Source organism: Parasteatoda tepidariorum, chromosome 10, assembly GCF_043381705.1.
Source record: "Parasteatoda tepidariorum isolate YZ-2023 chromosome 10, CAS_Ptep_4.0, whole genome shotgun sequence".
In the NCBI taxonomy this organism is placed as follows: domain Eukaryota; kingdom Metazoa; phylum Arthropoda; class Arachnida; order Araneae; family Theridiidae; genus Parasteatoda; species Parasteatoda tepidariorum.
This window is the reverse complement of record NC_092213.1, coordinates 53,650,961-53,674,230: the sequence shown is the minus strand read 5'-3', so window position 1 is coordinate 53,674,230 and position 23,270 is coordinate 53,650,961. Positions and strand designations below refer to the sequence as shown.

General features: G+C 29.5%; 1 long non-coding RNA gene across 1 annotated transcript in view; it reads right to left on the bottom strand.

Moving 5' to 3' along the window:
- LOC139426935 (uncharacterized) overlaps nucleotides 1-22,321 on the bottom strand; it is a 231,322-nt gene extending 209,001 nt beyond the window's left edge. The window contains exon 1 of the long non-coding RNA XR_011638059.1: nucleotides 22,056-22,321. This is a non-coding gene — a long non-coding RNA (uncharacterized lncRNA). The remainder of the gene's footprint in view (nucleotides 1-22,055) is intronic.
- Nucleotides 22,322-23,270: the final 949 nt, after the last annotated feature.

The following is a 23,270-nucleotide window of genomic DNA, read 5'->3' as shown; positions in this document are numbered from 1 at the left end:
TACCTCGATGACGTCACTTGCCGGTATGAAATTGAATTAAATAGAAATTTTAAAACTTATGATGTTATGCCTAACCATGTAATTTGAATCATATTTAATTGGATAGCTAAGAGTGAAATCACACGTGTGTGTCAAACCTGATTGCTCCTGAATAGAAAAATGAACCGATTTACCTCGATGACGTCACTTGCCGGTATGCAATTGAGATTAGATACAAATTTTAAGACATATGATGTACAGGGCACAAAAAACGGACAACTCTAAATCTAAATCTAATGATCGAATCTTCAAATTCAGGGACATAATCTTAATGGTTCGAGGGATTAATTAATAAGTAAAGACGATATTTTTAGTTACAAGTTGCGAAGTCACTCACAAAAACATTTAAACATTTAAAAAAGAAGATTTTGTAGTGAAATTTAACTTAAAGTATTTTAAATTCTCAGTTGATCAGAAATGTATATAATTAGCAAAAAAAAGTGTCTGAAATAATTGAAAAAAATTAATTACTTCACAAAATCAATCACTCTAAATTTAAAAATAAAAACCATGAAGAACATTGATGATTAGGATGCATTATAAAATGAAGAGAAAAATATGATCGAAATGAAATAACATCGGTGTTCAAGCAGGTCGAAAACAAACAACGAAAGATATTAGAAAACGAAAGAACCTTTAAACAAAGAAATTAAATAGAAAATAAACAACGAAAGTGAACTCAAGACATATAAATTTTTAATCATCATTCCTAAAACACTAACTTATTCTACTTAAATTACAAATTTTGATTTACTCTCTAATATAAGAGCTTATATGTTAGAAAGCAAAATAAATAAACTCACCTCTTTCAGATGATTTGCATTATGGAACAAAACGGAATTTACGAAGTTGAGAAATCACTTTTGTTCTTGAAATGACAACTACGAAAGTACAAAACGTCTTAAATTCAGAGTACAATGGCTATTAACAGAACCATGGAATAATCGAAACTTCTTCGGCAAATTTCAACAAAAGTAATCACTTTTTTGAAATATTAAATTTTTGGTGACATCATCGTTGCTACAATTATCATAGTCACTCTTCGCTTATGTATTCAAACGAACAATGTCAAAAAGTGCTACCATTTTCAAAGATCATGTATAGAGTATCCAGTTTTTTTTCTTTTTTCACCAACTAGTACAGTACAACTAAGTAACTAAACATCATCAAAAATAAACAGCCAAAAAAATAACATTTATTGTAATTAGAACAAGCTTTCATAGGGCAAAAGCTTATAAGATCGTTTTCAACAAATTCAACACAAATCAATAAATTTTAATCTTGTAACATATCTTTTACGGCCGATTATAGGTTCAATTTTATGTGAGAGTATCAACTTCCTTAATTTGAGCAGAAAAAAAAGAAAAGTAGAGAAACATGCTGACGATAAAAAATGACGGCAGCTGTGGCAGCTGAGGTTCTGTTTTGATTTAAAATCGTTTGCTTTTTGCGAACAAATATCAATTAGATGTTTGTTCTTTTGAACGATTTGCACCTATTGGCAATCTCTCCATTTATATTTTTATAAGTTGTAAAATAAAATTTAAAAATTCACATAAATCATTATTTGCATTTAAAATTATGGCAAAAAGAAACCTAAAAGGGAATTTAGTTCCAGTGAAGTATATTGGTGACTTCCAGGTGACAAACGTTAAAATAAATAGTCATAGAGACCAATATCACAAGACATTAAAGTCACATTTTGACTTCCTTGGAACAATTTAAAACGGTTACACTAGTGAGTGCGATTGCGGTGACCATTTTTTACTTTTATGACTTCACTGTGACAATCTGTATCTGGGCAATTATAAATTGCCCATATCTTTTACCTAAAATGTGAGAATTCATTTACTCTCAAATTACAAAAATTAAAAACTCTTTGAAGTAATAAGAAACTTGGCAAGAGATTATTACATATTTCAGTTTTTTTCCATCTTTTTAAGTTTATATTTAACATAGAATATGTTTTAATGCATTTAATGCCTTTTATATCTTTAAATTAAGCCATAAAAACTTTTTTTGCTTGTAAATTTCAGAAATAAAAGATAACTTGCTTTACAGTACACAAANATTAAAAAATCTTTGAAGTAATACGAAACTTGGCAAGAGATTATTACATATTTCAGTTTTTTTTTCATTTTTTTTAAGTTTATATTTAACATAGAATATGTTTTAATGCATTTAATGCGTTTTATATCTTTAAATTAAGCCATAAAAACTTTTTTTGCTTGTAAATTTCAGAAATAAAAGATAACTTGCTTTACAGTACACAAATTTTGAAATAAGAAATATCAATAAAATACTTTCAGTTCATGAATTTAATGTATTCAATTACTTGCAGTGAACAAATTTAATTAAATACAGCTTTAATTTGACATAAGCCAATTTCTTTTACATCAAAAATAAAGAAAATAAGCTAATGGTTAAGAAATATAAACTTGATGGAAATTTGAAGCCAGACGCTCAAATCATGAATTTTTTTATTTTTATATTTCAATTTTATGTTATATTACACTGTAGAAAAAATTGAAGCCATCATCACACATAACCAACAAGAATACATCTTGTCACGTGATTTACTGTTAGTAAAAATGTAACCGAAACTATATGATCAAGTTTTTCCACTTCATGAATCAACTTTTTTTTCATCGTCATCAGTATAAAATTATCAAAAGTTATAAATGTAATACTCCCCTGTAAGATATTTTTTTATCTGATTTAAATCTATTGAGTTTCATTTTATTTTGATTATTATTCCAAATTAAAGGCTTAAAACTGATTTAAGCTTTAAATCGTTTTACAGTTATGAAACAGTAAGTAAAGCAAACTTTGTTGTATTTTAAGCTGTTTAAATTATGTTAAGTCAACATGTGAACTTAAAATAAGGATCACAAGATTTTGAAATATTATTAGTATAAGGTTAGCATTGTATAATTACGTAATATCGTTAATAAAATGGACGATATTCATGAAATGCATACCACGGGTATTTGTATTTTTACCCCATGCATTCAATTAAATATATTAATAGTTACTTTTTCTTTTTTTGCTTAGCTAAATAAAATTTAGAATTTCTTTACTCAAAAATTCCAGAAAATGAGCATCATACGTACATTGAAACGAAGTATTTACGAGAGTTGTAAATTAAATAGTGGCAACTTAACCTTGAAACTCACAGAAGGGCGGGTTTGCGTAAATAGGGTATGGGTGCGGTGAGGTGGCGCTGTTGTCGATGTGTAGAGTGCAAAAAACAGTCGATTTACTTAGAAGGGTAGTTGTTGCGCGGCGTTAAAGTGAGGAGTTTCATTTCCATTGCTCTAAAGCATGTTGTGAAAAAGCTTAATGACGAAAAAAGGCGAGGTGCTTGAACCCATCGTGCTACTGTCCTATACGGTAAAACATTTGCTCCTCAGGCTTCCACTAATCCTCAATAGCATTCTGTTGCATTTTTGCCACGGGAAACCTCGATTGTAAGCCACGACAGCTGATCATCTTTTGAAAACATGCTTTAGAGCGATGGAAACGAAACTCCTCACTTTAACGCCACACAACAACTACCCTTCTAAGCAAATCGACCTTTTTTTGCACTCTACACATCGACAACAGCGCCACCTCACCGCTCCCGTATCCAATTTGTGCATGCCCGCCCTTCTGTGAGTTTCAAGGTAAAGTTGCCATTATTTAATTTACAACCCTCGTATTTATGGATTTGAAAAATTTAAGATAAATAGAAAAATATGATTCCCACAAGTCATTTACATTTCTGTTTTAATATAGCTAGTAAATGAGAAGTTTGACGTGCATTTAAAAAAAAAAAAAATATTTTTGGAATTTTACTTCAACACAAGAAATTTAAACATTCAAAGTGACATTATTTAATAGCTTGTACTGTTTGCATTATCATCAATTAAAATTATTATTATTTTACTTAAATAACAAACCATCAATATTATAAATAATAACTTATTAATACCTTTGTACTAAACTATGTCAAATGAGGGTGATTTAACTCACAATGTGGGACGTTTCATACAGGGGAAATTGAGAACAATATTAAAAATCATAAATATTTATTGTCTTCAAATATATATTAATAAAATAGTGATCATAGCAGTTTTATTATAGAGTTCTGAAACATCTTGCTTTAAAAAGTCAAACATCCATAAACTTGAAGCTTTTTAAAATAACTGTTTCAAAACAATCTTCGAAATATTTTCATCTGCTAAAATAAGTACCTGTTTAAATGAGTAATGATAGACCTGTTAAAATAAGTAATGTTAGGAAAATTGAACTACACTGCTCAAAACAATTAGGGGAGCAAGCAAAGAAAGTAAGAAAATCGTGCGAGACATCCACAGAGCTGCATGAAATGGATAGTGCATACGTATCAATGCGCGGTACTGAAAAAAAGACGTAAAAACATATGGAATTAAGCTTTAATTCATGGAAACTATGGAAAAAAAAGCAAAAAGTCCATTTAAGGCAAAAATTGGTTTACATGTAAACGATAAAAAAGTAATGTTTGGAAATGATGCAGTACTGTTAATAAGGCGTGTGGTCTCCTCGAACAGCTAAGACTGCTGCACACCTGTTTCCCATGGATGCGATGANGGGGGAAACCCAAAAATGACTTGGCAGAGACTAATGCAGATGATTCTCAAGAAGGAAAAATTTAAAAGATTTAAAAGGAAGTCAAATCCCTAACCAGAGACCGGCGTCATGGAATGCCTTTTGCAAATGCCTTTTGACAAAATGCCTTTTGCACCACACGGCGTAAGGAATCGAAGCCAGTAAATAAGTATTTATATTGACTGATATTTAAATTACTAAAGAACTGCTACAGGTAACTCTTTTTGTAAAGAAATATCAAATATTAAGGAATCCAAACTTACGACTGTTTTCCTGATCAAACTATTAGCACTATAATATTCTAGATTGTGAAAACACGATCATTAGATCGAAAGTTATTCAGGGTGCTTCTTTTTTTACTTTCTGCACTGTACATAATGAATTCAATTTATTTCTACACATGTTAATGGTCTATGATACAAGAAAGAGCTTACAAGGAGAAATAAAGCTACTTTTCTGGATGATATTACATGTAATATTTCTTTGATTTTACTTGCAAATGGCTGAGAAACAGATGAGAAAAAGCCATTTGATTTTGTTGAAAACCAAGCTGAAAATTAATGCTAAGAATTACAGTGGAACCCCAATTATTCGAAATCAACGGGAAAATTGAAATCTTCGATAATGAGGATACCTTCTTAAATCGATTTTGTAAGTAAATAAATATTTAACTGTGAGTAAACTATGAGTGAATAAAACTTAATAAAAAAACCTCACTTGTGTTTTATTTAATTTCTATTTTCAGCGGTTCTATTCCAGCATCGTTGTCATAGCAGTAATTGGATTGAACTGAATTGGTATAATGGCACAAAGTTCAAAATTGAAACAATAATTGAGTAATCATCAGCTGTAATGATGATAAAACGTATGTTAGCATGCTTATAACCTGTGTCGGATGTCCTATAACCAAAAGGTCGGTTGATTGGATGCCATATAATCAGAATAATAATTAAATGAGTAAATAGAAAAAAAATTTCAACCACCCATGTTTCCTTTATTTTCTACATATATTGTGTTGCCTACATTGAATATTTCTTTTTTTCTTCCGTCTTTAATATAAATAGAAAAAAAAATCTTTATCAGTTAATTACATAGAATAAAAAGTTAGATAATAATTAGTAATATAATGATTTTAAAAGGAAAAAAGTTCTTAAATACAGTAATTTCATTACTATATATATATATCATATGTTCAATTATATACATTATATCTTTGACCTTACTATGTGAGTTTCTCTGAATATTATGAAAATTATAATTTCTCTCTAAAATCTAATAAGGAGTATTATGGAAATAAATCATAATAGAATACGTATGCAAACAAAATCTTTTCTGAACAAAACAAAAGTAAAAAACTTTGTTATTTTAATTGAAAGGAAATAAAATAATGACTTCAACTTCTATTACTCAGGCTGAACTTATAACTCATCCGCTTATATTTAATAATATATTTAATTTTAAAATGGAGTTTTATTTAAACTAAGTAATGACTTTTCTAGCAACCTTAGACAAGCCATTTTCACACAAATATACTAATTTAATTTAAAAACAGTTAAAAGTTCTATTCCATAAGAACAGCATTATTTAAAAAAAACTTAATTTATAAATCTAATATACTAATATGACTTTAAAAGCCTCAAAACTTTTGGTTATCTTAGATAAATAGAATAATGACTTTCCTTAACTTCCTGAATCTGACAAAATGAGTTCTGTCTGAATTGAAAATCTCTCTAATGGTCATATGGTCAAATTTATATGGGATTGTTCCAGATGGCTTATTAAAGCGTTATCTCCGAAACGATTCAAAAATTGCGTAATTTAATAACGAGGACCGAGGGAGTAATGAGGAATATTAATACCAAGCAAAGCGTTTTAAGGGATCATTTGCATATGTAAAAGTTTATTACGGAATTTATTCCCAGGAATTAGCGATGGGATTTTACCGCGTTTGATATTACTAAATCAAAATATTATGGTATAAGTACTTATGGGGCAAGTTTAAAGATGCTTTTAGGAATTGTGTAAACTGAATAAAGTTTACTAGATTACGTAGAAAACTATTGAAGAGGACACAGTGGAATAAATACTTATTTGATAAGAACTTATTAAAGTACTTAAGAAAAAACCCAAGAGGAGAGAGAAATGTTATTTATTTCATGAAATGAAAACATGGCGCGATAAATACTTATGAAGAATTTAATTTCGGGAATTGTACAAACTGAAAAATGTACTAACTTAAATAAAATTTAAAAAAAAATATTGGAAAGAAAACTGGGAAATAAATACTTATAAAAACTTTTTGAAGTACTTAAGAAAAAAATCCAAGAGGATATTTGTTTTTTTTCCACAGAACTAATATATGTCGGTATAAGTATTTATGGAGTATATGCTTTTAGGAACTGTACAAATCGAAAAATTTACCAGCCTGATTAGAAATTTTTTTTTTGTCGTATGTCTGTTTGGGCAGTGGTGGTACGATTGTACCTGTTCTTCAGTGGCGCCATCTATGGCCAGGAATTCGACTTCTGCCACGCCATTCACACAACCACAACCAGTTTATAGGGCGGGTCACATTCACACACAAAGGAGAAAGGACATAAAATACAGAGAGAGAGAAAGAAACATCCATGCCTTACCCGGGATTAGAACCCAGGACCTTTCTGATGCAAGAACAGTTCTCTGTCCCCTACACAGGCCAGTCGGCTTAGAAAACTATTGAAAAGTACAAAATGGAATAAATACCTGTCGACAAACCCAAGAGGAGATGGAAATGCGTTTTCCATCAAATCAGGATTTGGCAGTATAAGTACTTATGCGATAGGATCTAAAACATTCTCATGAATCGCGTATGCCGCATATTATCACTAACTTCAGCTATTGAAGCGGACAGTAGTGGAATAAATACTTATTGAAAAACCCAAGTGTAAACTGAAATGTATTTCCCATCAGGTCAAGATAAGGCAGTAAAAGTACTTATGCCAGGGGTTTTAAAATACTTTTAAGAATCACGAATGCGAGTAATGTTATTAAATTAGAAAACTATTGAAGAAGACACAGTGGAATAAATACTTATTGAAAAATTCCAGAGGAGACTGAAATGCATTTTCCATATAATCAAAATATGACAGTATAAGTGTTTATAGAGTAGGTTTTAAGATAATTTTATGAATTACATGAACTGAATAATGTTACTAGTTTGAACAAGAAACTACGCAACACAGTAGAAAATACTAATTGAAAAACCTAAGAGGAGACGGAGATGTATTTTCCATTACATCAAAATCTGACGGTATAAGTATAGTTTGTCTACGGTAAGAACTGCTCCACCACAAAGTCTGAGGCCGCCTGCTGCTATGGAAACAAGAATAGCGCATTTCAGGGAAGGTGGCTTCTCTTCACTCTAAGGCTAACACAATAAATTGAATAAAAAGATTTCCTTTCTCTCGCCACCAGACCGAGCCAAAACATGTCTTAATGACTCTACACCATAATATATAGAATATTGCCCTCTATATTCTTTGTCTACATCCCTACTTGAAATAGTTATACCTCGTTACCATAGTCACCACCACGGGTCCAGACGAATGGCTAGGGGAGTTCTTACTTTAGACAAACTATACTTACGCGATAGGTTCTAAAATGCTTTTCTGAATCCAGTAAACCGAATAATGTTATGAAGTCTGAAAACTATCAAAGAGGACTCAGTGGAATAAATACTTATTGAATAACACGGGAAGACACGAAAATTCATTTTTAATCAAATCAAAATATGACGGCATACTTACAGTCATATTTTGATAGGTTTTAAACGACAGCTTTTAAGACTCTTTTATGAAACTTTTAAATCAAATTATGTAACTAGTTTACATTGAAAATTATTGAAAGGGGCACTGTGGAATAAATATTTAGAAAAGAAAAGCTCTGTGGTCACTTGACACCTTTTCCCACTAAGCTCTTTAGTTAGATAAAATATCATTAATTTAAACATGGTATTATTATTTGTCAATTTCCTTAAAAAACCAGGTGGACGTTTAATTTTGAATTTGATTAAATGAACACTTAGGAAAGGTTGAAATGCCGCAATCCTCAATGAGAATATTTACTCTAATAAAATATTTGGAAATTAGATCGTTTGGATAAATTGGATGGTAACTATCCAATTTCAACCCTATCCAATTCCTCTTATCTTTCTTTAAATTTACTGAATTCTGAATAAATAATAATATTTATTAAATAATTTTAACTTATGTTAAGTTTGACTCGATCATCTCAAATATCGGCAGCCAGACGTCATTAGCACTATGATGGGATATTTAAGTTTATGTCACTTCGCTATTAGTGGTTCAAAATGGTATACCTTAATGAAATTTTGTATCACAATAAAGTTATGAAATGCCACTTGAAAAGTCTGTTTCCTATAATAAATGCAATAATTTAATTAATAAGCAAGCAATTAATAAAATATGCGCAAATGCTTTTAATTATATCTTAGAAATATCAAATGATTGACATAATAAATGAATTAGGAAAATAATAAATATCTTCTTAAATTGAAATTAACTTTTAATACCAGACACATCTCGTACCATTTATGCGCCGTAATTGAATATCTCTATTTTTACCACGAATAGTTTACATCAATTTGTTCGATTTTTATCTCTTAAAGACAGAATTCGATCATTTAAATTCATAAAGTCACGTTCATTCGTTCTCACACTTCCAGCTCGAAATTCATTGCTTACATTAAATGTCGAATGCCATGTTTGTTAAACCAGTTCATGATTAAAACATAAGTTTTTTCAGCCGTATGAAACGGAAGATGGCAACGTAAAGTTTTGAATAAATATAAACCCACAATAAGAATATCAAAAATTGATCAGATTGAATTCCATCAGCCGATCGGAACGAGAACATACATATCTACAGCAGTTAATAACTTATGCATTGTACGTTTTGAAACAAGAAAATAGAAACGGGCAGAAACAAAGAGAGAGGGCGCTGTATGCGGGAATGGGGAATCAAATACACTGAATCCAATCCATAAAAACTGTCTTGCCGTGTTTAGAATAACACACCCAATGCTTTTGGAATCGCTTTTCGATTTGATAAAAGGAAAAGAAGGAAAAAAAGAGCTTAAAGCTGGCTCGGTACATTCCACAGGAAATCTTTATTCCAGATATACGGATTGAAGTACAACACGAAAAAAAAAATTGGGGAATCCCCATTCGTAGAGGAAATTACAAATCAGGAACTAAGCTTCAATTCTAAGTGAAAAAAGTTTAGATATAAAACAAACTTCCACATGACACGTGGTAGAGGGAAAATATCTTTCCACTGATTGGTTAAGGTTTTTTTTCCCTTTTTTCCCCTTGAGCATCGAAATGAATTTAGCTCGTATTCAAAGAAATCGCATAAGTAGAAATTTTTTCCCTTTCAGTTTTGCCTTTTTGAAACATTAATCATCTAGAATTTTTTTTCTTCTTATTCTTTGAAAAGGAAGGTACAAAAAAAAAACCTAGCAGAATGAGATTTTTTTTTCTTCTTTTCAAGATGTATATGAGTGCATCGCGTTTAAGCGAAATTTTTTTTTCTTCAAACATATATTTTCGAACTTTAGTTTGTTTATGCCTTGAGAGAATTGGCTCGAAATCCAAACGATCATATATTTTTAACTAATTCTATAAATTATTCTAGTTTTCAAAAGTCGGCGTGAAATATTAGCATTTTCAATTATGTTTGAATTTATGTAAGTAGTTTCAGTTTTGAGTATGAAAACGAGTACACGAAAAAAATTTTTTCTCAGCCTTAGCTTAGTTATGACCAACCGGAATTTCATAAGAATTGCCCTAAACAGAATTATTAAAATTTGTTTTGCGAATCCTGTCAGCTTTTTAGATTTAGGAAACAATCTTCACTAAATATTCAAAGTCTTAAAATAGCTCACTTAAAGTTCTTTTTGACGCAGATCTTTTTCCCGCACGCATTAAAAATGAACAAATAATCTATGGACAAATAATTCTTGCGATCGCTGGTAAATACTAATACAATCTGTTATAAAGTTGACAAAATGCGTAAGTTTCAGTTAACTTTTGAAATACCGAGTTTTAAATTTTCGAGCTCACCCGAACCCATGAATCTGAGATAGTTTCATATATCTTCTCAGGTCTGAGATAACCCGGTTGGTATAGGGTTGGACCCGTGTTCGTGAGAATAGGAGTTCGAATCCCGCCAACCGAGGAATCTTCGCGTATTAAATGGTGACTGGTGTACGTTAAATCTGACGGAGTCACAAAGCTCTCCAACTTCCCGTAACAAATCAATACCTCTGGGGGTAATGATCCAGGAGTTCCCTTGTCTTCTAGATTAGATTCAAAATTACAAGTCTACGTAGTTGAACATTGCTAGTTGCAAACTCAAAGTTAGGTCTGATATTCAACGATGGTTTCAAAATAAAATATATCTTCTCTGAATTCTGTGTAATGCGTTTCCTTTAATGAAAACAGCTGAGGTTGAGATTTGAATCGATATAAATTGGTAGTAAGTGTTGCATTAAATGTCTACTAAAGGTATGTAGTAATAAATTTTCCTTACGTATTTAGTTGACGTTGAGATTTAAAACATGCAAGCTCTTCGAATGTTATAGTATTGAATATCAGTAGAATATTTTATATTTTATCACTAAAATGTTTTATGTATATTACATGCTTTACATACTGTAAAGAATTCTGGATCAAATTACGGTATAGAGTATGGATTAAATGTGTAATAAAGGTATGTAGCAATAAATCTTCTTTACGTATTTAGCTGGCGTTGATATTTAATACATGCAAGTTCTTTGAATGTTACTGCATTGAATATAAGTAGAATATTTCATAATTCATCACTAAAATGTTTTATGTATATTGCATGTTTTATATACTGTAAAGAATTTTGGATCAAATTACGGTATAAAATACCGGCACTTTAGATGCATCATCCGTAAAATCCATTGTTACTGTAAAATATTATACCAAAATTTTTACAGTAATATTTATTTAATTAGAGCATTTCAGTGATTTTACGGTAGTTATTATTGTAAAAATTACGGTATACCATTAAATCTTTTTTTCCGTAACATATTCCGTAAAAATAAATTTTACGGGAAAAAGTACAGGCATCCTAAGTGGCCAGTACTTTTTGCCATAATTTGATCCGGAATTTTTTTAAGTGATCATCGCAATTTAAACCAGCTAATTTGTTTCAGCATGTTTGTTTAATTCGTCTGTACAACTATTAAATACGTAAATATCTTTAAATGCGTTTATTTCGAAATCAGATTTTTTTACATTTCACACCATCTTAAACACGATATCACACGTTGTTTGTAAAATAATTGTCTACAATTTTTCATGGGGGTTTATAATTATAGCACATATATTTTGAATTACAGCCTGAGAGGAAAAAAGTAAACTTTAATTTGTTTTGCGTTTTTTTTCGCAAGGGCAAGTGCTAAATTTTTTAAACATTTGATACTAAATTACATTGATCCCTCACTCAGTAGCATATGCAGTTACTTTTCAGAAAATAGTTTAGAACATAGTTGATAGTCTTCTAAATAAAACCATCAGAGGATTTTTGGTTTCCGGCGATAGAAATTTTTTACAGTATAGGAAAAAAATGCCTTATTTTTACCTAAAAATGCCCATTTAAAACAATAATATTAATTTTGTTTTGCTAGTTTTATAAGTTTTTACGCACAACAAAACAAATAAACTGGGTTTTTTTTAAAAAAATTTACATTAATATTTAAATAAAAGTTGTCGAAACTAGTCGGATACCTTAATGTAGAAGTAATGTAATGTACAGGGACAAAACTGTAATTACAATTACATCTGCTGACAATAATCACAAACCATGCTAACAATGTAGTTTACAAACTAATTGAAAAGTTAACTACTAAGAGACTAAGAAGTTAGTGTCAAAGAGTAATATCGATAGTCGTGATCCTTACTTCTGTCTGGATTTTCTCGTAGAAAAATCAAATATAGATGTAAGTCTTTTCATAATGTTTAAAATTCTTAGTGCATCTAGCTTCCACTTTGCGAGCGAAAAATTTCTTGGGAAAAGTTTGTTCTAACATTTTTAAAAATCTGAATAAGTTTATGACATAATCTTGTTCTATAATGGCATTATACGTTAGACATGAAGGTAATTTCCGATCACCTTGCTAAGGACTACATAAACATTCTATCACAAGGACGGGCCCACCCAATTTTGCAAACTACTTTAAACTCTGCCCATGACTCTAAGCCAGTATAATCTCTAATGTAGGCCAGCTTATTAGTCAATACAGACGCCTGAGAAAATTGGTAATTGCCATTCCACCACTTATATCCATATCAGTTTAATCCGAAACTTTATTAACGTGTTGCTCTCGATTTTTAAACTAGTCTTTATAATAAAACTGCTGATAGTAATAGTTAGTTATTGTAGACGGTTTGAGCAGGGCAAACTTTTATATAAAAGAAACATCAATAAGCAAACAACAGCGAAATTAAGCCATTATTAATCAATGCTATGTAATTTAAGAGTAGTGTAGAGTCAAATGGCTACTTTTAGGGACATGTATACAAGCACAAATACATAAACAAGTCACAATACAATGGTTAAATCAATGCTAAATACAAAACAAGACAGCTAAAAAAAGGAAAATATACAGTAATATAGAGATTTTTTATCAAATAATACTTAAAACAAAAGCATTTAATCAAAGATTTAATTTAAAATTTAATTTAAATTTTATCAACAAGTAAACATTTATTGATTTTTAAAAACCTTTTTTAATAAAAGAGTAAGGAGCAAAATTGAGAATTTTTCCTAAAAGCATTTGTTATTCCTAACAAGAAGTCAGTTTAAGTTTATTTAACAACAGCAGACGCTTTCTCACGAAACTAATAAAAGGTTTTAGAAATGCATAAATAAGATTCAAGCATATTATGCATTCATAAATCCATAATTGCTTCGTCTGGTACCTATCATTACCATCAATCATTTTAAAACGAATTTCGCATTAATCTTCAAGATAATAAAATTTCAAATTCTAAAGCCTCTTTCCTATACACTTGACTTTACTTCTGTCTGGATTTATAATCTACGAAAAAATAAAATAACGAGGTTTTTTAGTAGTCGTTTTTAAACTTCTAAAGAACATTCATGCGAAAGCGCTTCTTTACTATTCAACAAGCCCATTATCAATAAGAAATATATTTCATTTTTCGTATTTTAAATGAACGAATAGAAAATTCGTTGAATTATTCAAATCTGAAGTCCTTTTTCCGAACCGGAAATAAAAATGTTGTTTCTTAAGAATTATAAGAATGCATTTTCGCGAGTAATTTTCCGAATGAATTCCATTGTTAAGGGCAGCGGAGAATTCTTAAGTTCGTTTTCACAAAATGGCAAAAATCTATTAATGGACCCGATGTGCAAATACTTTTGTAGACCCCTTTCATAAGTTTTTTTCCCCCTTAAGAAAAAGAATAAGCTTTTTTGTGTGATCAAAATAGCTCGGTGGGATTTTATTTTTAAGATTACAACACTTTTTGAGAAGGATCTAGAGTTCAATTCTTAGAAAGCGCTTAAAGGCGAAGCGAAACTTTTCAGACCTATCCATCAAAGAGTCCAAAAGAGAAGTCCGTTATTTATTTGCTCATCCGCGAAAAAGATTTAATCGATTCTTTCATCGAAATCCTTATCGCCCGCCAAACGATAGAGCCACGTGTATACCCGCCAAACGATAGATCCTGAAAAAAAAAGAAGGGGAAAATCAATCTTTTTTTTTCCCTTTCTTCTTCACCTTTCCTTTTATTGTCATTGTGTGGGTGAACGCTAACAAAGGAAAATCCCCAAAAGGGGGTTAGCTGTTATCAGTTCCCCCACCTCTGACGTCAGAAAGTTATTCCACGATAAATATGTATGAAATATTTATAATCGATGAAAAGAAAATTAACTTAGTTGTGATCGTTGCAGCGAAGTTAAATCCGATATCGGTCGGAACTGAAATAGCTAGTGTTCCGTTATTTTAACATTTCGATACTATTATATTTTGGTGTTTTTAATCGAATATTTCGTCTTCGAAACTTTCACTGACGAAATGAATGCCGACTCAGAGAAACTGATGTGACTTTCTGTTCGGAAAATGGAATTTCGGATTCTATAATCTTGTAAAATGAATCGATATTTTTAAATATTCTGAATATATATGTATCGATGGCACAATTTTAAAATGTCGTTTTAGAATTTATAAATAGAAATATGATTTTAATTAAATTTCTTTTTTCTGATGAAGGTGTTGAATTGTAAAAGTGTTCGTATGACGTTTAAGTGGAGTCAATATAATTGGATTATTTTTCTTTCACTCATATAGATTGATTTTGTGCTATAGGACAAACTTTGAGGAGTTGTAAAGCTTATTAAAAGGTAAATTTTGGGGAAGGAGTATATTTTTGGGTGTAACTTAATGTGATTTAAAGTATTTTCTATAAAACGTCTTTTGCAAATTGTGTTTATCACTTGGAAGGGGCATTTCACAACTAAAAATTTTTTTCTAAGTTGTTCCACCTACCGCCCTTAGACAAAAATGGTTTCACCATAATTATGTCCAGTTTATTCTAAAATAGTTGTTTGTATTTATCTGAATGACAAGTTTGCTGCAAAAAGAAATGAGCATGGTGACCCATTCCAATTGGGATTTTGATTATCAAATCAATTGATCATGGATTACTTATTATATCCATGCATGCATCTTATTCATTATATTCATATAAGAATCAGAAGGAAGCCAGAGATATCTAAAAGTAATAATTCACATTATTCATTAGACTCAGTTAAGAAACTCGTTGTTCTATTACCTTTTATTGCTCAAAACGTGATCGGCATTTTTAAACTTTTAACCAATCACTTCTTTGTATTCTTCCTCAGCACTACAGCCTGTGAGGATTCTTCACATCCCTCACATTATAGATCCATGATTATATCTTCCGTCATTATAGGTCTCGAGTATATGAATTCCGAAGCTCTATCAAACTTAACTTTATTGATGATCTTTAACGCCGATGAAGTTTTTTCTTTCTTCCCTCGTCCATTATCATGGATTAGGTCTTCTGTCTGTAATGTGCCATTTATATTTACGCTGCCAAATATACAATACGATTGTTGCTTGCCATTTTGAACATTTATTGTAAATATTGCTAAGAAGTACTTTGCGATAAAGTTGCGAATGAACAATGTTTTCATTTTTCGTCGTTCATTTTGTGCTTTCTTTTAGGATACTAGGAAGTAGTTTCTCCTGTTTGTAGACGATCTGATTTTGTAGATAGGATACAAGTTGCAAAGAAAAGTGCAAAACACGAGGTGGAAAAGCATTTAAACAAAGCTATTAAGCTTCTATCTGACCGGAACGTAGAAAGTAGCATGATAGTGCAGACTACTGTGCGAACTTTTCCATTGATGCATCAAATCATTCGACCAAAGCTGGCTTACGGAGACTAATAATTATTGCATGCAGATAAATTTACAAACTCGGGAGTTTCTTTGACAATAATTTAAATTGAAAAATGCATACTGAAAATAAGATCGAAGAAGTTAAAAGGCACCTGCACATTCTTAAAAGCCTGTTGGCTGCTGTTGGGAGTGCGCACTGCATTGGAAAACACTTTCAAAACTTTTATCTTGCCTGCTACCACTTATTGTTGTGAAGATTTTATTTCTGCTCCAAAAAACTTATTCGAGGAACTGGAATTAATACAAAATCAGGCTCTCAGGTTGATTGTTGGAGCAGCGAAGATTATCCATCACTTCTATTTTTTACTAATACTAGACTAATTAAGTCAATTACTGAGGAGTGATCTCTTATACTTTGGGAAAAGTCAATTATAATTAATTTGCAGTTTTGAGACTGTTCTGAAAATGTACAAAGACACCTAAAGGTTCGAAGTGGTTTTCTACAAAGAGTTCTAGAATTGAGAGACAGGATGGAACTATATGATGAAATTTTCCAAGATTTCTTAAAATCTCTTAACCCTGTACTGTAAATGTTATTGATTTAATTATTAAGCTGGACTCGCTCAATCATTTCTTCAGAGCGAATTTCTTCAAAAAAGCTTAAAGGTCCTTGCACTTGAGACCATCTGTACCCTCCTTTCATAATGGTTACTTGGTTATTACAGATGTCTCTTTGGCTAAACTCTCATCAAATGTTGGAACAGAAGCGTACTCTTCCTTTTTTTCCTTTTAAGTGCTTGGAGGAAAATAAAATATCGTCTTTGATGCTGAAGTTACGGCTATACGGAACTCAAGCAACTTTTACCCAGACACATTTACAATAAGCTGGTAACTCTGTCTAACTATAATGCTGCCATTCAGCATGCCGGATCTAAGGAAATACCCACCTCAAATATTATTGTTGATTATCGGAGTTTTCGGGGTACATTGATATATATCCCGGAAAACCCGATATCACTCCAATGGATTCCCGGAAATTGTGATATTTAGGGCAACGAAAAAGAAGATATTCTAGCTAAGAAGTGCACTTAAATAAATCAACATTTAATTACTTACAACTCCTTTTATTCCACAAAACATTGCATCAAAAATCTAATGTGACAAAACTGAAAAATATTGCTCACTTCTCATATTGTATTAAGAAGTTGAGGGAACAGGTTAAACCAAAATATTTCAGACAAACCACGTGAAAAGACTGTCACAGAATTGAAACTTACGATGAGTCACGACTATCTGTTGGTATTTTTGTGATTCCAAATTGCCCACTCTATGCCATGGACATGAAAGAAAAGCTATGGACAGGAACCTTTTGATGGCGGTCTAAAAACTCCGAGGGGAAAATGGAGTGCTAAACATCTGCTGATAAGACACTGACATTTTCCTCTTGCTGTACGTCATTTTTATAATTTATGTTCCTTGTAATCGTATTTGAAAGAAAAGAATTTGTAATTTTCTCATGCCATTGGGAGTGAAAAAGAATTGTGATTGTATCTCTCAAAGCATGCATTTCCATGCAAAAATATATGTCTTATCAATGACCATCGCAACCTTCAAAATTCGTTCCATACCAGTAGAATCCCCCTAAAAAAGGGGGAATAATATTACTGCAAAGATAAGTCTTAGTGTCTCTGAAAGTAGGACAATCAGGAACCTTCTTGTGCGTATGTCAAGGTGCTTATTACATAAGTAAAAGTGATTTTACATCAAACACACACTGGGCTAAAATGGCTAAGTGGAAGTTATATGTGAATATATACTGATGATAGGTACATGAGGACACATTGATGTATCTTAATTTGGTCAGAAAGCATTTTACAATTTGTTTAGTTCAGTCATGCCTGTTGGACAGACTTAAAAATTAATATTTGGGTATAAAATTTGACACAATCTCTCGGATTTTTATTGGTTTATTCTCACTTGTTTCCAGAATCATACACATATTAGATTTTAAAGTGACAATAATTCAGCAGGTTTAGAAAAATAAATACGATGTGTACAATGTATAGAAAAAGATTACTGTATTATAAATAGTATTTGTATGCATCCCGCTATTATAAGAAACGACCCCCATTATTGATCAAAACTTAAAGCTTATAAAATAAATTTAAGAAATTTTTGCAAATGAAGAGATGAGTTTTAATAACTGCTTGAATAACTATAATGAAATGATAATAAATATATTTTCAATATAAAACAATAAATAGCTATGAATCAACATAGAGACCAATAAATGCATACCATTAAAATGTCTACCGACATGCGTAATATCTTATTAGCATAACTTATTCAGCAGAGTACAAATTTAAGTATTTTTAGAATAGATTAATGAAAACATACTTTTTTTGTAATACTCAGAATTCGTCAGAATATAATCAGTAAACAAATTTTAGTATTTTTCTAAAAATGCATTGGCTTGTCTCATTTTGTCTTAAGTTCACTCAGTAAAAATCCCATATCCGGTTATTTCGAGAATATAATATCTGATAGCATCCAACCGAGAAAATACTTGATTCAAATAAACAACACATATCATGCCTGGTTGCCCTCACAAAATAAATTCTTATTTTATTAAACATTTTATTTTAATAACTGCAACTACATTGAAATAAATATTTATTTTGTAACCTATGAAACGGATAAATAAATAGTCGGCAATGTCGTGTATACGACAGCAGCTTTTATCTGACTGAGACAATATTTCAAAAAGACTTTTTTTTTTTTAAATTGCAAAGTGTTATTACAATTGCAAATGGGATGCTGTAGATACTGGAGTTTAAAAATAAAATAGTCTAAAAATTATAGAAGTTAAAAGACATAAATTAAGGCGCCAGTCTTTATAACTTATTATTACACATTTGAAAAGTTATATTAACTCTAGTCGTCACTGTCTGATGCTTATTCAGCTCCCAAAGATTTCTAGATATTTTAATGGGGTTGAATTCATAATTGGAAAGCTGTTAACAAACCGAACATTAGAAACAGTGCATCTGCTACATTGATCGGCAATTTAATGCTTGAAAGGAAATACATTTATTAAAGAAATGTATCAAAGCAATTATACTTAGCTTTGTGAATATTGAAATAATAACTTATTAAGTTTTTACTACATAAAAATTATTTCCTTTAATGCTTTTGACGTGAGACTATTGGTAGATTTATAAACAGTGCCTAAATATTTCCCTTTTTATACAACTATGAATATTTTCACACATAATATGAAGGAAGATATAGCTTGATAAACCAAACAAGATGCTTTTAATTTTTTTAAAGTAAAAAACAAAAGCAAATTTTAGATGCCAACTTCATGACTTCAATGATATCATTGGTAAACCAAGCAATGAGCATTTGATGATTTGAATGAAAAATAGTGTATCAGTCCATCTTTAAAAAATAAACGAACACAAATTTTAAATGTTAGTGTTTTAAAATTTAATTTACCAAATGATATCTCTATAAGTACCAAATAATGTCATGTAAAAACATCATATTTAATCTAATGATAGCAAGAAGATAAGTGATAGTTATCAAAGTGAAATAATTTATAATTATATTTCGTATTGATAATAAAGATATTTCGTAACGATATTCGCTAAATTATATTTCGTATTTAATCAAAATATATGAAAAAATATATTATACTTAGTTAAAAAATATCATGAAGATGCTTCAAAGTTAACACAATGATATCATAAAGATATTTCATATTTAATTTAAAGATATCAAGGTGATATCATTTGTAAAACAGGAATTAAAACATTTTGCATTTTATACTAAAAAAATAAATACAAATAACTGATACGTGTTCTTTAATCATCTAAGTTCTTAAAAATAAAAATTCATGTATAGTGTCACTGAAAATTGCCTCACAAACCAGTGTGTGATATGCAAATCTTATATTTGCAATTGCAAATATATAATAAACTTTCAAAAGTTTGAGATGATAAAAGTTTTGCAAAATCTTATTATTCAAGATTTTCTAAGAACTCATTTAAAATATTACACATTGGAAATAAATTGCACTCTATAAATCAAATCAAGCTTATTGAATTAAAATGAGACATAAAAGTGTATTGTTCCTCCAAAAGATTCTGAACCAAATAATTGCTTTAAAGATAATAAGAGCTTTGAAATTGAGTTGTGTACATTGATCGATAATGGTTTTCTTAAAAGCTAATGGTTTAAAACTATCGAGGTTTCTTTATAGAAATTTATGTTAATTTATAGTCAAATGAAAAATATTGAATAGTTGGACGTATTTGTTTTAGGAATGGAAGTATAAGTATTGGACCCATGAAAGATTCTACAATAGTAAAGTTATTGATGAATAAAAAATAAGCTGCTTTTAAGTAGAAAAATTTATGTTAATTTATATTCAAATGAAAAATATTGAACTATTGGTTGTATTTGGTTCAAAATGATTATTTAAATATTGAACTCTGTCTATGAGAGACTCTACAGTTGTATAATAAAGTTTTATATAAATTAAAAAATAAACTGCTTATAAATAGAATTAATGTTAATTTGCAGTTACGTGAAAAAATGATGATTTGTTGAGAGTGCTTGTTTGAAAACGAATATTTTAAATATTGTAAACATTGCATGAGCGATTCAATAGAAGTATAAAAATAATTGCATGTAAATTAAAATTAAACTGCTTATAAACAAAATTATAATTATTAAATTAGTTAAATGAAAAAAATATTGAATTATTTGGTGATCTAAATTTTTTAGTCTCCATTGTGAAAAAAGACTAAATAGTCGTGTAAGAAAATTGCACATATATTTAAAAAAAGTTGCTAATGAATAGAATAATAAATGTTTATTTACAATTAAATGAAAAATATTGAATAGTTAGACGTACTTAGTTCAAGATGTTTGCTTTGTATATTCGTCAGATTGTATGAAGGACTCCACAGTAGTGTAAAGATATTATCCATAAATTAAAAATAAGCAAAACAGTTACAGTACTTATCTGCTTAAAAGATAGTTGTCTCTGATTTCAAATAACAATATTTCTCCTTGAAACAAATGCTTTTATACTGACACATCAGATGACAGTTTTTTTTCCGTAAATTTAACAATTTATTTTTTTTTATAGTGCAGTAATATTTAAATTACATTCCTAACTGTTAGTTATGATATTTTAGTACCTACAAATTACAAATTGATATTTTTTGAATTGTGAGTCTCTTAATGTTTTTGAATTATGATACAGTTCAAATATTGATGATTCGCTTTTTGAAGTTTTTTCAAAATTTTTTTATAATATTTATGTTTTTTCATCTTCTCTTTTTGTTGCACTTTTAAGATATTTTTGTGTAATAAAAATTACATTTTTAGCTTTTCTGATTTAATTATTTATTTTTAAGTTCCTTAGTTCATTTTAAATTCAATAGTAAATTCAAATTCAGAAAATTTAAATTTTCTGAAATGAGTTATTTTGAATTTCTGACTCCAAATTTAATTTTACATATTGATTCCACTTTTTTGTGGAAGTTAAAAAATTAAAATTTTAAAAAATTTATTTCTTCTTCATTTTTTGATGTGTACACTTTTATCGTCATCTTAATCTGGATTAAGTCATTCTTTAATATTTTTTCGTTTTCCTTTTACTTATTAATTTTAAATTTTTTAAAATTTCATAAAAAAAATTTCAGTTTCTTCTTTTAGACTCTTTTAAAAAGAACACTTTTAAGAAATCTGTTGGATTTTATTTTATTGCGATTAATTTTTTTTTCCATTTTTTTTTGCAATGTTAACATAAATATTTAACAACAAAGAAGGCAATCTTAGGTAATTAAAAGTATGGCAGTTTAATTAGTATTCATACCTCTAGTAATACTTACCTATACAGTCAAAATTATGTAGATTTTAAATTTGCCTTTAATATTAAATTATATTCAAAGTTTTTGGATTTATCCAAATCATACTTCATCCAAGGAATTCCATGACGAATATTAGAACTATACAAAACTTTACACAGATAATACTCAAAATATATTTTAATCTTTTTACTTTAAAACATTACAGCTCGCATAGATAGTAATATTGATAAAAAATTTCAAAATCTGGAATATTTAAGTGCGGATTATTCAGGGTATGTTAATTTTGAAAAGAAAGTTACAAACTGTGCTCCTTGATATTCTACCGCCATCTGTTGAGCAGTCAGAATAACATATGTGTATATTCAAAAGTAATGAACTATTTTTAATCCCTAATTAATATTTAAAATTGTAATATAGCAACGTAACAACTACTATTTTGCTGCTTTTTAAAAATATTCGGAAAATTTAAGATTTTAATTGCAAAAAAAAAAAGAATAAAATGATTTTTTTGAGCACAAATTTTTTGAAAGCGTAATTCTAGCCTCTTTTTCAAATGGATTTTAACATAAACAATCTTCTTCATATGTGATTCGAAATAATCATATTAAATTCCCTAATACCACTATTAGTAATTTGTATCTATTTATCAAAATTATTGTGCTTGAACGAAATTAAAAGCGATCTATATTTTCTATATTTAATGTTAAATAATATTTCATTATTTATAAGGAATGCATTATTTTTAATTAATCTGATGCATGTTAATTATTTATGTTATTTTCTTTGAATAATTGTAAATAACTTTTAAAATATTGATATCTTCATTTAGTGACTACTTAGTTTATTATTATGTGAGACAAAGCTCTTCATGATAGAAGTAATTTTTTATTACTTATTTGTGATGCTAAAAATCTAAATTCTTTTTATGCACTAAGCTTATACTATTCCAGCGGTTCCCAAATGGTGTTCCGTGGAACCCTAGGGTTCCATGGAAGAATTAAAGGGGTTCCGTGATCTTTGATAACCAGTGATGAGCTTTAAAATCTTCGATTATTTTCGGATCCAAACTAAAATTCAGAATTTCTTCGATATTTCGGTTGCCTTCGTGAGATTTTTTCACGTAAAATTCAAATTGAATAGAAAAAACATTTTTTAAAAGAAAATGTAGCATTTCTCATAACAATATATTGAACAAATTATGAAAAGAGCAAACAATTTATAAAATATTGCATTAGT